Source organism: Vigna umbellata, chromosome 3 (genome assembly GCF_029865625.1).
Source record: "Vigna umbellata cultivar VRB3 chromosome 3, Vumbellata_1.0, whole genome shotgun sequence".
NCBI lineage: Eukaryota > Viridiplantae > Streptophyta > Magnoliopsida > Fabales > Fabaceae > Vigna > Vigna umbellata.
Genome location: NC_142167.1, coordinates 32,800,942 through 32,814,718, shown reverse-complemented (window position 1 = coordinate 32,814,718; position 13,777 = coordinate 32,800,942). Strand labels below are relative to the sequence as shown.

Here is a 13,777-nt window from a genome sequence, read left to right as displayed (position 1 = left end):
GGTAAATGGTGAAGGTTTTCAAACGACATGCGCACAAACGTCTCGAGAGAAAACGTCAAATTATTATTTTTGATTAGACATTTGACCTCGGAAAAGTCTGACACTGCAACTCTTGTTTTCGATTATCATTTTTTATTCCTTTTTTGCTATTTTCGAAAAACAAGAGTTTGACGATTTACTAGAAAGACGAGTGACTCAAGATTGCCTTCATTTTTGTTTTTTTTTTGAATTTGTTCTTTGCGGCTTTCATTCTCTCCGCGACACCCTATTAGGACATGATTTCCAGTAAACCTTGGAGATACCTCGTAATGAAAGTTCACATTAAAAGTCATGGATGGAAACATGATATCAATGAGCATAGCCCTCATAGCAAGACAATTCAAAACACGAGCAAAACAATCATCAATTTCGCCTTTTACAATAACATATGCTTTCCCATACAGTCCCAGTGTCCTCTTTATTTGTTCATGGCATTTGTAGAGGCGAAATCATGCCTTGCCACAGTGCTGGATTGACTTTCTTCAAACTTTAAACATCCTGAATCGATCAAAGATTGCACTTTATGCTTTAGAGCCTTGCATGCCTCTGTTGAATGTCCACGTGCTCCTTCATGATAATCACACCTGACATTTATGTCATAGTTCTTTGGATAAGGAGGTCGTACAGGCCTGGTGGGACAAACCTTTATGAGGTTGTTGCGGAGAAGATCTGGCAGTAGCTCTGTATAGGTCATGGGGATAGGAGTAAAGTTGGCGACCTTTTCATCACGATTGTAATTTCTTCGCTGAATGGCTCGATTGGACCCACAGGAATGTGACACTTGAGGATAGGCAGTAAAATGTGAATTAGCTCTTCGTTCTTCATGTCTAGGACCATACTCATTTAAACTTGCTACTAGCTCTGGGCCTAGTGCAATTTTTCCATTTCTTATGCCACCCTCAACCCTCTCTCCAATTACTACTATGTCAGCAAAACTTGAGGAGACACTGCTTATCATGTGTTCATAAAATGGTGGTTGTAGAGTATTCAGAAATATGGTAGTCATCTCCTTGTCACTCAGAGGCGGTTCTACTTGAGCAGCAATTTCTCTCCACCTTTGGGCATATTCTCTGAATGATTCAGACTCTTTCTTCAACATGTTCTGCAATTGTACTCTATCAGGTGTTAGATCTTTATTATATTCATACTGCCTTAGGAATGCATCAACCAGATCTTTCCATGAGTAGATGTGAGTCGTTTCTAAGCGCATGTACCAAGTTAAAGCCACGCCAGTTAAACTTTCTTGGAAGAAGTGAATCAAAAGTTTTTCATCGTTGGCATAAGCTGCCATTTTTCTGCAGTACATGGTTATATGACTCCTTGGGCAAGTATTTCCCCGATATTTCTCAAATTCTGGCAACTTGAACTTTGGAGGTATCACCACATCAGGAACTAAACATAGTTTTCTAGCATCTCCAAATTCAAAACTTCCTTCGCCCTCTATGGCTCTCAACCTCTTCTCAAAGACTTCTAATTTACTCTTGTCGTCCTTAAAATTTGCTGGTGTAACGACATAAGATGAAGACTTCGTCTCGGGTTGTTCTTTCATTATCATACTCTCAATACCTGGTTGGATCGTCTTCTCCGGAATTGTGAAAGTGGTTGCCTCAGGCTCGTCTTCTACTTCAACTGCATTATCTTCGGCCTTTTGAGCGTCAAGATGTTCCAAGTCCACTCTTGAGGGTGGAGTGTAATTCGGAGGAAGACCATAGGAAGGGAAAGTTGGTGCCTCTGGAACTCTTTGTTGTGGTCGTTGTGCGCACGAATCTCCAGGGCTTTGTAAGGCATTCAGAGCCTCTAATATTTGACTCATTTGTCCCTTCAACTGTTGGATATCGGCTTTCATTCCCTCTTCAACTTCTCCCTGGTTCTCCATGATTTTGCCACCGGTTCGTGTCCTTTAGGGTGTCTTGGAGACTTAGCCGTATTGTTATTTTTAAACTGAATTTCATTAGATGAAATAAATTAAGGAAAAGAAAATAAAAAGAAAAAGAAAAAGAGGAAAGACAAAGTAACGCAATTACTATAGTAAGAAATTATAAAGATGTGAAAACATCGCCAAATGTATAATCTGGAAATTAACATGAAACAAAGTCAATAGGACAGTTCATCCTCCACATTTAAGTTCACCACATGTGAGTTATGCAAAATTACGATCAATTATCACGAGCCTCAGCCATCACATTCTTCATTTCTCTCGTCAGTTTCTTGCAGTAATTGAGGAAAGTTTCGACCTTCTTGGGCGGGTTAAAGATCGGCATTACAGATTCAGCATCAGCTAATAACTTAGGGACATCCTTAATGGCTTCGTTAGCAAGGGAAGCTAGTTGTGAGAAACTTCTCTTCCAGTTTTCTATAACTCGCCCTTGTTCAACGGTATACTCCTTCATCTGATTCATCAACTCTTGATGTTTCTTCTCTGATTCAGCCTGATGCCAACGTTCCTTCTTCAGTTTTGTCACCGCTGCTTTCGCCTGTTGTTCGGCGTCGTCCATTCTAATATGCATTTTGTGCAACTCCTCTAGTGCTTTTTGCTTGTCCCTCTGGAATTGGTCACACAATTGCTTCGTAACACGCTCTGATATCTCAATTATACCATATTCCCGGTCTTTCAAAGTCAGCTCAATGTTGGCCGCTACCAGCTCTTGCTTTTGTCTTCTTAACAACTCCTCGTATGCTTCGCTGGTTTCCACACTATCTTGCTTAAAATTCACGTAATCATGTTGTAGGTTCTGAAGATTACTGGTCAACTTGATATTTTCTAGCTTCATTTGCTCGAGTTCTGCCTTCAACAATTTTACTTCCTCATTTTCAGCCTTATGAAACTGTTTTCCATAATCTAGGTTAGAAGAAATTAACTTGAAAGGCAACTTCACTGTCCTAAACCTCTCTGCAATCCAATGGCTGTAAGGAATTCCTTCGTCGATAGTCCATGGTCTGGGGTCCCTTTCTGCACGAACAATGTTGCCCCAAGCATTCCTAACTTGATGAAGCACTTCAACAAAGGTTCCTTCCTCATAATAGATCTGCAATATGGCAAGAGATGCAGGTGTAGGTGATCCCCTCATAGGACGCCCAAATTGCCTTTGTGCTAACACAGGATTGTAATTAATACAACACCTGATACCCATGAGGGGTACATTAGGGTACCTCCCGCAATGATATATGATTTGTGATCTACGCTGCCAAGGGACACACCATTTAATCTGCTCCTCATTTAAACTTGCACAAAGTTGCGCCCATTCATTTGCCCCTTTCACATTTGGTTTACATTGCAGTGGCTCATCCATGGGACACGTGGCATTCAAGGCGTCCTCACTCACACGGGAGATGAACCACGTATACAACACTGGTAGACAGCATAACATTTTTCCTCCCTTTAGCTCATAACAACGATTAAGGGTCCCATAAACTTCAGCCAGGATAGCAGTGACCGGATTCTCACAGCGCTCTTTGTATCCCACAAATGCATTCATGGCGGCATAGTCGACGAAATTCTTGACATTAGGAAAAAGCATGACACCATAGAGGAGAAGAGCCAATACATCCATAAATGTTTCCCAGTTTTCCTCTTCAGCCAAACGATGCAAGTATCCCTTTAAGTATGCTTGAGAAAGGACCCTCACTTTGTCCTTGATTGTGAACTTGCTCTCCAACTTCATAGGGTGTACTTTTATGATTCTCGCTAGCTGCAAGACAGGGGTATACTGTCCAAGGTAGTTGTATGGAGCTTTTCCCTCGAGAGGTATGTTTAAGATTTGCTCGAATTCTTCCACTGTTGGCACCAATTGGAAATCCCGAAAAGTGAAACATCTTAGTGGTGGATCATAGTACTGGGCTAAAGTAATAATTGCTGATGTTTGGACCTCCACCTCTAACAGGCTCAACAAATTCCCATACTCCTTCTTGAATTCATCTTTTTGGGATGTCGTCATTTTTTTTACTAGTTCTCTCAGACTATCCATATTTCCTTCCTCGGCTTCAACGACTATCCTTTCCTTTAAAATGTTTGAACTTGAAGGCCGGTCAACTTCAAATCTCATGTTAATTTCCATTTTACCTCAAGGGCTTAATCACAAATTTATAACTTCCTACCTAGAACCAACAACAAGACCATAAAAATGCATGAGAAAAAGAAAGAAAAGAAATAAAAAATAAAATGTATCAAAAGATATGGTGATATGTACAAGGTGTTTAATTTTATTAAGCAAAAATAACGATTACAAGACAAACACACACCTCCCTTTGTGCCCTAGGAGGGTTCAACGGTCAAGATTCAAGGTTAGGTACATGCAATCTCACAAGGATGGTTCCTTAAACCTAAAGATCAATGGTCACTAGAGCTATGGCCCCCTTCACAGCATCTCCACAACAGTCGAGTAATCAACTAGATGTGAAAACACAAATGAAGAAAACAGACTCTAGCTGGGATTCTCACGATAGCCAAACAGGAAGTATGTCCCAAATGGCACCGCTACACAACCCCTCTATTTCTAAGTTACACTCAGGCCCGGGTATAGGGTCCCACTCATGATATGCATAAAGTGTGTGTGTGTGAAGGGAGAATGCAATGCATACCCCAAACCCTCACCTGCAAAACAACCAGAAGATTCCCAGGCAGATATAACACGTTTTCTACCCTAGGGTTCAATATCCAACAAGCAAATTTATTCACATGCGATTATTCAAATATCAAAGATAGATAAAGAAAAAGGGAAGAAAAACATAAAGAAAAACCACATTGAATTCGCGCATATAGTTAAATGGCTTGACTCTCTAAAAATAGTCCCCAGTGGAGTCGCCATCTGTCGCAACCGGAATCGCGACGGGACGACGATCCAAAAAGAAACGGGTTTTGAAAAAGAGATTTGGAGTCGCCACCATAGTTTATTCTGGAAAACTACGGAAAAACCATAAAACGATAAGACACTGTCCACGGAAACCAGATTCTAGGTTCGGGAGTCGGTTACGTGTAGGGAAGGTGTTAGCACCCTACAACGCCTGCCCTAAAGCAGTACCTCTAACTAAATGCACGAATATGATGTGGTTTTCAAAATGTTTAACTATCCCCTAAAATAAAATTCTAAATAAACAAAATATATTTTTTAGTTTTTTTGGGCCCGACAAGGATTGACCTTGCTCCTACGTATTCTCATTCAGAATGAGAAATCAGGGTTACGTAGTTCTTTCTGAAAAAAATTTGAGAGATTTGTTTGAGAAATTGATTGAAAGATTTGTTTGAGAAAATGATTGAAAGATTTGTTTGAGAAAATGATTACGGATAAATTTGGATTTTTGGGAAAGTGAACCTGACAAGGTCTAGCCTTGCTCCTACGTATCTCCACTTTTGATGAAGAATCAAGGATCACGTAGTTCTGGAGAGGAATATTGTTTGTTTGCTTGAAAGTGTTGTTTTTAGTTTTTGAAGATTTTTATATTTTTTGATATTTTTATAAAAGACAAAGAGAGGTTTTTAACACGAGGACGATGCGAGCGATCACACACGTGCTTAACCTTCAAAACATATGTTTGGTATTTTTTTATTCAAGAAAGAGAAAAGGTTTTTAGCACAAGGACGATGCGAGCGATCACACATGTGCTTGACCTTTAAAATATATTTTGTATTTTTATAAAAGAAAGAGAAAAGGTTTATAGCACAAGGACAATGCGAGCGATCACACATGTGCCTAAACCTTTCAAATATATTATTATTATTTGAGAAAAGAAAAGGTTTTAGCACAAGGACGATGCGTGCGATCACACATGTGCCTAAACCTTTACAATATTTTTGTAAATTTTGTATATATATAAATATTTTATTATTTTTTTTAATGTATTATTAAACATGTATTTTAAAATAAATAAATGTTTAGAATAAATAAATAAAAATAAAATAGAATAAAAACAATAAAAACAAAACAAAAATAATAATAAAAAAAAAAATAAAAAAAACAAATAGAATAAGATAAATAAGGGAACAAAATAAAATAAATAAAGGAAAGCAAATAAATAAATGAGTAGTAAAATAAAACAAATAGTGGGGGTGCCTAAATGAGAAACTGGGGTGTCTAAACTATTTTTTTCTTTTGGAAATGAATTGGGCCAAAACCCAAGCTGAAAGGGGGTGTGGAAGTGAGAAACGGGGGCTGCGGGAGAAAAAAGGTTTTTTTCTTCTTGGACTTGACCCAGCACTGGCCCGGGGGTGGTATGGGGGTGCGAAATATGAATAAAGGGGGTGCAGAACAACAAATCTTTCTTTTTTGCTTGGCCCAGTGCTGGCCCGGGGGCTTTCTTCTGATCCCTGACCTAGAATTCCCTAGGGGTTTCCCTTCTTCCTCCCCATTTTCATATTCAACTCTGAAGCACATGAGACCCAAGGTCTCTTCTCTGAGCAAGAAACCAGAGGCGCTCACCTCCGCCCAAACGGCCACCGCGCCACCAGCCTCTACCAGTCTCGACGTCGGCGATGACCCCAAACGCCACTTGAACCACTGTCGACCGTGGCGCCACCGCCTTCCCTCTCTTTCGTTTCCCTTCGAAAATGGCAACCCGGGGGGAGGGGTTCGCCTCCGCCAGCTTATGCACACAGGCCGCGGCCTCCATCGAAACCGCCCACTGCGAGTCACGGCTGAACGGCGCAAGCATTCCCGCTCACCACCATCCATCACCGGAGCCACCGTCAGCCACCGCGCTGGGTTCGTCTTTTCCTTCGTGAATCGCCTCTTGGGCGAGTTCGGCCACCGCGCCGGCCAGGGCTCCCGCTAACATCACCGGTTGTCGCCAGGGTTGCCTCCGGTCACCACCTCGACGTCTCATTTTCTTCTTTGTCTATTTTCTGTTTCCGCGTTTTGGTTTTGTTTTGTGTATGTATGTTGTGCTGTGATCAGTGTCTGATTCTGATCCTCTGCAATGGGTCTCTCAAATTTTCCAAGTGCATCTGAAGGGGTGTTCCCTGTGATAAACACGGTTCTCTCTGTGGCTTGCGAGGGAGGGAGACGAAGGTTGGAGTCTCTGTTGTTACTGTGGGAAAAGACTAGGAAAATGAAGATATAGGTTGGGGAATGGCAGGTTTCCGGTGATGTGCGTGATAGAGGGAGTTGTCTTCTGTTAAGTTCAATGGGGTGAGGATGATGGGTGTTGGAGATGTTGTACTAGGGGATGGATGATGTTTGAAGATTGGGTGACAGAGAATGGAGCATAAGGATGAAGACAGTGATATTGGCCGTGAGGTGTAAGGGTGAAGATGGGTGGTGAAAGGGGTATCCGACGAGTGAATGGAGGCAAAGAGACTTATTATCTGAATGTGGTTGCCGCAATTGATTCTCTGGTTTTCTGGTTTTCAGGTGATGGGATACAGCAAAGCCATGTCTATGGTGTTGGAGTGGTGTTAGTGATGGAGTTCTTCGTGATGGGGAAATGGTGGGTTCGAAGCTGGCCAAAGAATCTACGTTGGTGATGGATGAATGGAAAACAAGAAAACAAGGGTAACAGAACCAGACCAGACGTAACAGGCAAAGTAACCTCTCAATATAATTTCATGTTTAATTCAAACACCATCAGACAAACCAAACCAAGCATCATCAAATCAAATGCAAGCCAATAACAATACTATGATCCCAAGATTGTAACATTTACGCTAGTGACCATCGAAGCTTGAAGCTTGAAGGATGAGGACTTACCTTTTACGTTTTCCCCTTGTAGTTCCTCGTGTCTCTCCTCCTCTGATCCAATTTCTCTTCCTTCTACTCCCTCCGATTATACTCCTTCCTCCTATCTCCCCGATCTTGTGTTTTCTCTCGGTTCCCCTAATCCCCCCGAAGCTGGACAGATAGAGGCTGGTTTTTGAAGGTCAGAATAGTTGAGATTCCCCTCTCCCTTCTTCGTGCTTCAGACCCCTCAGAGTCAAAAGTCTGGCTTTGCTTCCTGCCACAGACTCTGTTCTGCTCACCTAAGACAGTGCAGGTGCAGCATGCATGGCGAGCAGAAGATTTCACCAGAATGGGAGATGGCGTGAAAAAAGCAAGCAGAGAAAGTTGACCTTTTTCATTTTTTTTGTTTCTTTTTTTTTTCTTAGATTTTTTGTTTTTTAACGTTTAACTAAAGAAAACATATATAAATATATATATATAAAATAAAACTTAAACAACAAAAAGAAACTAACATAAAAATAATAAAACGAAATAACTCTAAATAATAAAATGTAAAATAAAAATAAAATAAAATTAAATTAAATAAAACAAAATAAAATTAAATTAAAATTAAATAGTATAAAATGAAACAAAATGATGAAAAGATATAAAAATGAGATAAAATAAAACAAAGCAAAAAGTAAGAAACATTTTATTTAGTCACCCGGACGAAATTGGGTGTTGACAGGTACAACTAAATCAAATTTGGTAGACCCATTAGATTCACCAAAATCTCTATCCGTAAAAAGACATCTAGCCATGCGTACTATGCATGAAAATAATTAACTTTTGCACATTAAAACAAAAAATGTCAATTGCTTCATAGAAAGTGGTGCAAATGTGGACAAGACATTGAGTGTGACTTGTTAGACCTTCAGCATGTGTGAAAATAATAAAGGGTTAAATATGTTTTTAGTCCCTAAACTATTGGCCGTTTCTGGTTTTCGTCCCTCTTTCAAAGTAAGGTACAATTTGGTCCTCATTCTTTTCGAAACGTTTGTTTTAGTCCTCGGAATTTTGGTTTTAGTCCTCATTTGTTGCTAACAGTATTTAATTTTTGAGGACTCATTTGTACGGATTTAACGGAAGGGATTTCATTGATATAAATTTTATTAAGTAGGGACGTAATTGACGCACGTTTTAAAGGATGGACTAATTTGACATTGTCGAGCGAAAGTGGGGACAAAATAGGGTATTAAGCCTTCATTTTGAGATAATGGCATTTATTACACCAATTCAACCAGACACAACCCCTAATGAAGTTTATTACGATTTGATGAATAACTTCAATTGCTCACTAAATCTTGATTGAGGATGACCTACCTTATTTTTCAAAAATGTATTGAAGTATTGCATGTTATTTATCGTTGTTCCACTTATCTGATGTCAGTCTACACATCATAATGTATTATTGCAAGTGACATCATCAACTAAGCTACTGTGCAACTTTTACCTATAAAACATGCGCCTATCAACCATTTACAATACACACATTCAAACATCTAAATTTACTCTTCATTGTGTTGTTCTTCTCCATTCAAACATCTTCTACCACAACTTAAAATGGCAACTTCCATCTATGCATGCATCTACGATAATGGTAACATTGTTTCTGATCCTGAAAGTGGTGTTTTGTTTACATCGGACACCAAAATCATGATTCGTATTCACAGAGGTTTACGTTGTCTAGATTAATACAAATACTACTACAGAAGTCAAACAGAGATCCAACCCATCCACCTCCAATCTGAAACTTTAGATTTGTAACTCAAATATTTGACAGACATATCACCTTCACAACCACTCAGATTCAAGATGACGATGACTTGGAAGGTGCAATCGACATTACAAAGGCCAACCCAATTTTAACATGCATACAAATTTGTTCCACCTATACTATAGATATTCCATCTTCCGTACTGATTTTTGGAACACAATCTAACTAAGATGAACCCCCGTCACCTACCCAACCCACACATGACTCTTTTGACCTTAACAACACTTGTTTAGGGGAATGGCAAAATGACATATAATCATACACTGAACTATTAACCGGTCCATCCACTTTACATTTTTTCCAATATCTCCCACATCAAAACACAAAACCCTCATCCACTCATACTTTACAAGAAAATGAAATATTAGGCTTACCTTCATCGTCATTAGATCCATTTAGTGAGGATGAGGATGAAATCCTAAGCCAACACGATCATGATGAACAACAAAACTTAGATATCCCCTCCATACAACAACAACAGCCTTTTACATCTATTTCATAAAATCCACCCCAACACTTCCAATCCTATGAAGAATTTTCCTCACATCTACAACAATATCCTCATGCATGTGATCATCAACCTGAAACATTGACTCAGGGAATGAGGTTCCAAACCAAGGAACACGTCATTAATGCTCTAAACACATTTCACATACAAAACCATTATACATACAAAATGACACATTCTAACACAATAAGGTTGAGGGTGCAATGTGTACATCAACAATGTCCATGGAACTGTCAAGCCATCCTTCGTACACGAGATCAAGTCTAGGAAATCAGAAAAATTGATGGTGCACACACATGTGTCACGCAACTCATCACACAAGATCACAACAGGTTGGGATCACGAATAATTTCCCATCACATACGTGAGATGGTCGAATCTGACCCATCCATACCAATTGCAACCATCATTGCTTCCTTTAAGACCTCTATGGGGTACACTACATCCTACAAAAAGGCTTGGTTGGCTAAACAACATGAAAAAGAACATGTGTATGGGAATTGGGAAGAATCGTTCAACAAATTGTCATGCCTACTACATTCCATGCAAACTTTTCTTCCCGACTTTATGTACAAATTGAAAACACAACCATTATTGATGGCCAGGAGATCCGCCAAAACCAACAATATTTCAAAAGACTTTTCTGGACCTTCAAACCTTATGTTGATGGATTCCCATATTGCAAACCGTTGGTGCAAGTGGACGGAACATTCTTGTACGAAAGATATAAGGGGACTCTTTTGGTGGTTGCGGCACAAGATGGGAGAAACAACATACTCCTCATTGCTTTCTCTATAGTTGAGGGTGAAACAACAGACGCTTGGTTGTTTTTTCTAAAAAACCTTAGGAAACATGTCACACCTCAACAAAACTTGTGCTTAATTTTGGATCGCCACAACTCCATTAGTGCAACATTCAACAGACCAACCAGTGGGTGGACAGAAGGACAATGTGTGCATGTGTATTGCATTCGACACATTGCACAAAATTTCACCCGAAGATTCAGGAATACAAGTTTGAAGAAGGACCTTGTCAACATGGGTAACTACTTTTTTAAAAATTTTAACCAATTAAATTTTGTCTTTATTATGCTTTGTTATCCGTAAATCATTATTATTTTCTTAAATATTTTTGCAGCATACGTAATGATTGAGTCGTGATGTAACTATTACTACAATATCAATAGGGAAAACAATCCCAAATCAGCAACTTGGATTGATCAAATTCCAAGACAACAATTCACACTTGCGTATGATGAAGGTAGAAGATAGGGTCACCTAACAACAAATCTAGCTGAAGTAATTAACTCGGTCCTAAAGAAGACAAGAAATTTACCAATCTCCTCCATATTATTGGCCACATACACAAGATGTAACTCCTTTTTCACAGAAAGAGGGAAACAAATAAGAGCAATGTAAGTGTTGGTCATGTTTATTCTGAAAATGACACAAATCTCCTATAGGATCCTGATTCAAAATCAAACACCCATAAGGTTTGAATTTGATAGAAATACAAGAAGATTCAGAGTTGAGGAGATGGTAAACCCAAGAGAAATACGACCTGCAGGAAAATTTGTTGTCAGATTGGATGAACAATGGTGTGATTGTGGCAAGTTTTAAAAGATTCATCTACTATGTTCACATGTATTAGCAGCTTGCAAACATGCTCATCACGACTTTAACATTTACATCAGTCCCTACTATAGTTTGGATGCCATCATGAAAGTTTATAATAATATGTTTGGGGAGCTACGACATGAAGAATATTTGCCATCATACCAAGGCACAAAAATTTGGCCTCATCCAGCCACAAAAAGGAATGCAAAGGTCGACCAAAATCATCCAGAATCAGGACCGAAATGGACATCAGGGAACGAGAACACCCACGAAATTGCTCATACTGTCAAACCCCAGGCCACACGAGAAATCATTGTCCTCACAATCCTGGCATTAGAGGGTCCACATCCCACTATGGAGAATGATTAGTTAATTATTACTTTTAATGTTCGATGTAGTCATAATGTCAATTGTATCTCAGACTTTCTTATGTAAGACAATTATGTTAAAATTTTAAAAAAATGTTTCATTCACTAATGTCAATGACTTCGTCCTCTATTAAAGTTAATTATTGTGTCTTCTGTCAAAAAATGGGAAAATTGACCCAAAACCGACCAAAAATCATCATGGAGAGTGTTGTTGTACCAATTGGGGAGTATAGTTGAACTTTCTGTACAAATGGCCATTTTTCCTTTGGTAATCGACTGCAGGGGTCTTGTAATCGATTACAAGAGAAAAAAATGGTTATTTGTACAGAAACTTCAACTACACCCACCACTTGGATGAACAACACTCCCCAAGTTTGTTTTTCTGACCTTTGCTGGTTGTTTTGCTCTTAACTTTCTCCACCAAACTCCAAATGAGTTTATTCTTGTTTTGTTTGAATCTAGACTCAAAGAGGTTTCAAATGACTACTAAATCATAACTTTTAGACCACTGTACAAGATACCGCTAATTTCTAAAAAAACGTTTTTCTAAGCTTCCTAAATGAGTTTACTTTCAAGTTATTGTTTCATGTATCTTATTTTGTATGGGTGAGTGAGTTTAATGGTCATGGGTGATGTTTAGTGTACCGATAAATACATTAAGCCATTGAGTTTTTGAGTAGAAAGGTCATTTAGATATTTTCATATAAATGCTTAAAAAAAAATTTAAAAAATATTAAAACATAAAATTTTGACCTAAAATTATAATATATATATATATATATATATATATATATATATATATATATATATATATATATATTTTAGAATTCGGTTTTCCAGAAATCGAATTCTAACCTAAAGTTATGAAAAAAATAAAAAATCTAACTTAGAATTCGGTTTCCCAAAAACCGAATTGTTACCTAAGAAAAAAAGTGTGCTATTTAAGTAATTATAAAGCACAATATGCTATCTCGTAAATATAAATGGAATCTGTAATATGTCAGAAAAAAAAATCAGAAAGCTAAAGCTGAGTTAAAGAACAATACAGTTAGAAAAACAAGACTCATTTAGGAGCGTTTTTTGAAAGACGTAAAACTAATTCTTCATTTGAGAATGAAAAAGTTTCAACCAAATCAACATCTGATTTGTCAAGCAGCAAGAATGAAAGTTTGTTTGAGTCGGCTAGGATTGTACTCTTGCATCAAGTAATAATGTAAACACTTTAGGATATTTGCAAGTTTGTTTCAACATTCTTTTTACATTGGTGGTTCTGCTTTTAGATCTAACTAAAAATAAAAATTCTTCTTGAATTCAATTAATATCTCACTAGATTGATGTAATAATATTTTTTTTTATTGCAATATGTTCCGATTCGTTAATAATCAATAATCACATTCAAAATATTATTTTTTTTATAATTTAGAGTTTGATCATGATTTTAATAAAAGACATCATGATTGATAGAATATATATATAAAATATATAGAAAAAATAATAATATTTATCTAATTCTGAATAATTTTATCAGTAACTATATGAAATATCACATGTTTATGCATCAGAATAATCATAATATACTATAAACATTTCACTAGTATAACATTATTTTTTTTCATGTCACACAATTTATGTTGAACCAAGAGGAAAACACCTAAATAATGTCATTCATGTCTTTAAATAAATGGAACTTTTTTTATGTTGGAACCCGAATAGTCCGACTAAAACAGATTAAATTAGAGTTTTTTTGCTTTGGGGTGTTGCTCCCTCCACCACCCCAAGTG

General features: G+C 37.9%; 1 pseudogene; it reads left to right on the top strand.

Moving 5' to 3' along the window:
- The first annotated feature begins 9,850 nt into the window (after positions 1-9,850).
- On the top strand, positions 9,851-11,993 carry LOC148202269 (uncharacterized; annotated as a pseudogene).
- Positions 11,994-13,777: the final 1,784 nt, after the last annotated feature.